This window comes from Squalius cephalus, assembly GCF_949319135.1.
Source record: "Squalius cephalus genome assembly, chromosome: 8".
Lineage (NCBI taxonomy): Eukaryota > Metazoa > Chordata > Actinopteri > Cypriniformes > Leuciscidae > Squalius > Squalius cephalus.
In genome coordinates this window covers 20,444,609-20,450,191 of record NC_137129.1, presented here as the reverse complement: position 1 = coordinate 20,450,191, position 5,583 = coordinate 20,444,609, and the positions used below count along the sequence as shown (strand labels likewise).

Sequence of the window (5,583 nt, the reverse complement as noted above, 5' to 3'; positions counted from 1 at the left end):
AAAGGCACAATGCACTCCGAAATTAAAAAATGATCTCTTTTTTTTCTTCACTCGTGCCATTCCAGATGTATATCTGACTTTCTTTCCACAAAGATTTTTTTTTAAATTATCCATTATTCTAAGCCAATATAATGCAAGTGCATATGCCAGAAACTTCATACAGCCTACTCACAGCTTGCTGTGTTGTTCACACAAGATGTTTTCTGCACTTATCATGTGAGCAATGCTCTTGGACTTTTTCGACCTTCAGCATTTTGGTGTCTATTCACTTGCATTATTTGACACACAAACACAAGAGATGGATAATATTTCTAAAAGTCTAGTTTATTTTTTCTAAAATATGCGTTTTCATCCCATACAGAAATGTAATATATGTCAATATATGTAAATTACATATATAATGTTAGTGCCCATGTATGTCTGCTGCATATATGAGAATATATGCAAAATTCATATATGTAAAACACATATACATATATGAAACATATATTTCAAAATATATCAAAAATGGCCGTTTTCATGTAAGTGCCATATATTTTCCCGTATATGCACATAAATGTGAAATATATGTAAGACGCATATATGTATACACGCATATATGGCGCATATATGTATACACGCATATATGGCGCATATATGTATACACGCATATATGGCGCATATATGTATACACGCATATATGACGCATATATGTATACACGCATATATGACGCATATATGTATACACACATATATGACGCATATATTTATACACGCATATATGTACTTATTTCTATAGTACATACTTTCACATGTATTAGGGATACAAACCTTATATCTGAATGCCTTGAAATTAAATGCCTATAGTTGGAGATTGTCTATTGTGTGAATACCAAATATAGTATTTTAATACAATAATGCAGTGTTTTCTTTGTCATTTTTGACAAATACATCCACAAAGTACCATAACCATATGCCACAGCTTTAAAAATGCATCAGTATCACATGCATGTACACTGTAAAACTTTTCACTGTAAATTTACAGTTAAATACTGCCAGCTGGGTTGCTATCCACATACTGTATTTTTACAACACTACTACAGTAAACAGCATTTACAGTACTCCACTGTAATTACCAAATACAGCATATACCACATTTTACATTAAACTTGTCGACAGCAATAAATTGTATTTTTACAGGGAATACTGCTTTTATTATTACATAATTAAAATATTATACTTTAAGGTTTCATAAGAGTAGTCACACTAGGAAAAAGAAAACATTTTCTGGGTTTTAAAACATTTATTTAGTTAAATTGCCTTCTGTGAACATGTTGGCTGAATTACTTTTTAAACATAAAATGCAATTTTAACACTTAAACAGGTAACAGTTAGCACTTAATTAAAGGAATAGTTCACCCAAAAATTTAAATTAGCACATGATTTACTCACCCTCAAGTCATCCTAGGTGTATATGACATTATTCTTTCAGACGAATACAATCAGAGTTCTATTAAAAAATGTCCTGGCTCTTCCAAGCTTTATAACGACCATAGTCCATAAAAGTGCAAACGAAATCCCATTCAAAGTCTGCAAGGTTTCGCAGAAGTGAGGACACCTGTAGGCTTACAGTGGTGTTCTTGTTTTGCACAACTTGGCCAGTTTTCTTTGAAGTTACTTGTCCTTTCTTTGTTTTTGATCCACGTTCAGGATTGATGTCAAGAAAGCGTCTAAAAGGCAGAAAAAAACAACAATTAAATATTATTAACTGAGTGTATATATTTTGACAAAGAGAGACAGCACAAAAGCGGTCTAAAACTGAACAACATGAAAAAAATAAAATAAATGCAATGTTGGATGTTGTGAAAAAAAAATGCAATGTTGGATGTTGTGATCAATAACTGATATTTTTTCTGCCCTGGTAAAATACATCAACTCAATGTGTCTGTTTACATGCACACTGTCAACTAACTAAATTTTTGGAAGTGGGGTTGCCAGATTTAAAGTTTTATTCTACAACTTTTGTCTACTCATCACCCAGCTCATTAACAATATCATGCCCTCATCCGGTGCCATCAGAGTATCAGTGGAAAGGCAGTCTTTAGACTCTCCGTTTATATAGAGCACACACTGCCAGAATCCAGCCCAAACCTTTGTGACAGAAATAATTTAACTTAATTGCAAGCCTTGCAAGTTTATTGCATATATGACAACATGATTTACCAGACTAAATGCATGTTTGCACCCAAAAATTTTAATTCTGTCATTATTACTCACCCTCAAGACTTTTGTTCATCTTCGGGACACAAATGAAGATATTTTTGATGAAATCTGATAGTTTTGTCCTTCCATTGATATCAATATCATTGCAACTGTCAAAGCCCAGAAAAGTGGTAAAAACATTGGTAAATATATAGCTACAGTGGTTCAACCTAAATATTATGAAGCAGGGTTTCTGCACATTTTTTAAAGTCAAATTTAAGGCTTTTTAAGACCTTTTTAAGACCCGAAGAAATCAAAATTAATACCATGCATTAGGGGTGAGCAATATTGACAAAATATGTCTCGATCGATATTTTCAAAGTTTTCTTGATAATAATTAGATAACATTTTACGGATTGTGTTTCTGTGCTTGGTGCCATGGCTTGTTTAGGCCTGTTGACAGCTGACTGACAAAGATATTCATATTCTATGCAGTGGTCAGTTTACAGCAGTGACAGAAATTAACATTTTTTATTAAGGGGTAATATATTTGCCACCTTAAATTGATTTCAAGGGGCATTTTCACCTATATACGGACATTTGTAGATGTTTCAACAAGATATCTTTCACATCTACTGCAGTCAGATTCACCCGTGTTCACTCTGAAGGAATCACTCACATGGCTGGGCACTTGTATGACACATCAAGGATGTTAAGAGGCTAAAAGCAGGTTTAAAAATTGAAGTCAACAGGGTGCAAATTTTAAAAAGAGGATAACACGGTGTAGGCAACACCGATTTTTGTCGTTGTTCTCTGTATTGACAGCACTCCAAATTTACAAAAAAATGAGCTCAATGTTAAAATTGACCGGAGTTCTCCTTTAAGGTTGCACTAGTTACATGGATTATTTAAACAATGTTTTTACTAGCTTTCTGGGCCTTAAAAGTTGCAAAGACGTTGCTGTCTATGGGTGGTTCAGAAACCTCTCAGATTTCATCAAAAATATCTCAATTTGTGTTCTGAAGATGAACGAAGGTCTTACAGGTTTGGAACGACATGAGGGCGAGTAATTAATGACAGAATTTTCACTAATCCTTCAACTGAAAACAACTTGCACCGATATATCTTAAAATATATGACTGCCACTGTTTTATCTCAAGATGCACACCAGTAATGTTTTTTTTTTTTTTAATGATACATTATTATAAAAGCTGCTTAAATACCCTAATTTTATTAAGGCCTAGACCTGGCTTAAGCTAAGCCCTGTATGGAAACCAGGGCCATATTGTTCATACCAGTAGTCAACATAATAAATACTGTCAAGTCAAGGTTAGTGACACAATTCAGTCTATATATATATATATATATATATATATATATATATATATATATATATATATATATATATATATATATATATGAATGGCAAATATGCCAATGACTAACCTCTGACCAAACTCAAGGTGCTGCCTCTTCCTGGTACTGCAAGCTGAAGTTATAGGAGGAGGCAAACAGCGCTGCCAGGCCAGTGATGAAGAGGCTGTGATCCTTCACACACACCTTGACCTTCCAAACTTAATATCCAGCACTGGTTGCTTAGAGATTGACCTGTAATGGAATAAAAAAGAAAATAAAAAAAAAGAATAAATAAATAATATTAATAATTAAAATAACTACTGTGGGTTCCACTGTGGTTCGATGTAGTTGTCTATTCATAGTTCTATGAATTAAATTTTTCAACTAAAAATTAAAATTGGTTAGAATGCTAAAATGCACTGGCATATAATTTTGTTTGTTTTAAGCATAAACTCACTTAATTTTGACTTATTCTTTCAGAAAACAAGACAATTTTTACGTGTCTAATAAATGCTTCTTCATGTAAGAATTGTAGATATCTGGACTGGAAACAAAATAAAAACACTAATTAAGAAAAACATATTTTGCAGTAGGGTGAGTAAATGATGGCTTTTCATTTTAGGTTTCATCTACCCCTTTAATGTTTACATACCAGGAAATAAGTCGTGGACTTTCTGGCAAATGTAGATTGCTGGACATCAGCGATGCAAATTTCTGAAACAATTTTTAAAAAGGACAGCACAACCTTGATCAACAGAACCCAAAACATAAAACATATTACAAATTAATGAGATTTGCTGAATAATCTCTACTTATCTGCTTGAAGGATAACACCGTCTAACTTCTTTGAATTAGGGAGTAGTTGTAGGACCATGGGATGGCAATCAGGAACAGGCCTACTACATTTGAAAACAGCATTAGGAACATGGATTTTCATGTGCTAGCAAAATTCTGACAACGATTCAAAAGCACGATCACAGAACTGACAGAATTTGACAGCATTTTTTTTTTTTTTTTTACAACATAGACTATAACTGTAACACTACTTAAAAGCACTTACATTAACAATGGCCATCAGATTACAAAGCCTAAAACGAAAAAAATATCAAATGCACGTCATGCAAATAGCATGGTAAAGGTTGTCTATTATATGAAATGTCGAAGTTAACGTTACTTGGTAAACAGGTGGAACAGAGTCAGTGAATTGCTTGCGCGGCCACGGTAGTAAACCGCGTTCGCAAAATCAAACCAAATACGTGAAAACAATGTAGAAATGCGAACGCAAAAAAAAAAAAAAAAAACTTATATATTGGCTTACCGTATCACTCAGTTGAACAATTCTCCATCTTCTCAAACTCTAAATCCCACTTATCGTCACGCGCAGGTTAGATTATTCAATGACAAATTCTTCCATCCGTCTTCAGGTAGCTGCTACCGTTAACGTCGTCCATTTTCTGCTGCGTCACAGGCAACTAATGTTTGAAACACGAACCGAACCGAACCGAACCTCAAAAAAGCTTTAAAATTGCTCACAGATTCGCAGACATTGTTTATCTTGATAACAGGAATGATTATTTGTTCAGTTGAATCCCGCTGACAAAACGAGTTTGCCTGTTGTAGCTGCCTAACGTTACTGTCTGCTCGCATGACGCGTCACATTTGAACTGAATTGAGCGCGAAAGAAATCAATCCCACAATGCAATGCCTTTTCAGTCAGTATGATGGTAACGAATTTATCAGGACGAAAACATAAATGTGCTGTATATTTACAGCTGTTCTGTAAAAGATACAGCTTAATACTGCATTATGGAAATACAGTAGCCTACAATTCTGTAAGAAATTCGTTGTAAATTTACAGTAAAGGGTTACAGTGTATGTTTACATACATTTATTAAATATGTTGAAAACAAATATGTATGTCACATATTTATAATTAATGTTGTCCATATATGCGAGAAACCAATACTATACTGTAATATATGCAGATATATGGTATCATATATGGATGAACTCAAATATTTTCTTCACATGTTTGGACACATACAT

At 33.5% G+C, this 5,583-nt stretch overlaps 1 long non-coding RNA gene across 1 annotated transcript; it reads right to left on the bottom strand.

The window, feature by feature from the left end:
- Nucleotides 1-1,206: 1,206 nt before the first annotated feature.
- LOC307162638 lies at nt 1,207-5,274 on the bottom strand. Its single transcript, XR_013821953.1, has 5 exons — nt 4,856-5,274; nt 4,598-4,625; nt 4,190-4,436; nt 3,628-3,789; nt 1,207-1,709 (listed from the first exon to the last, which is right to left on the bottom strand). It is a non-coding gene; the product is annotated as an uncharacterized lncRNA (long non-coding RNA).
- Nucleotides 5,275-5,583: the final 309 nt, after the last annotated feature.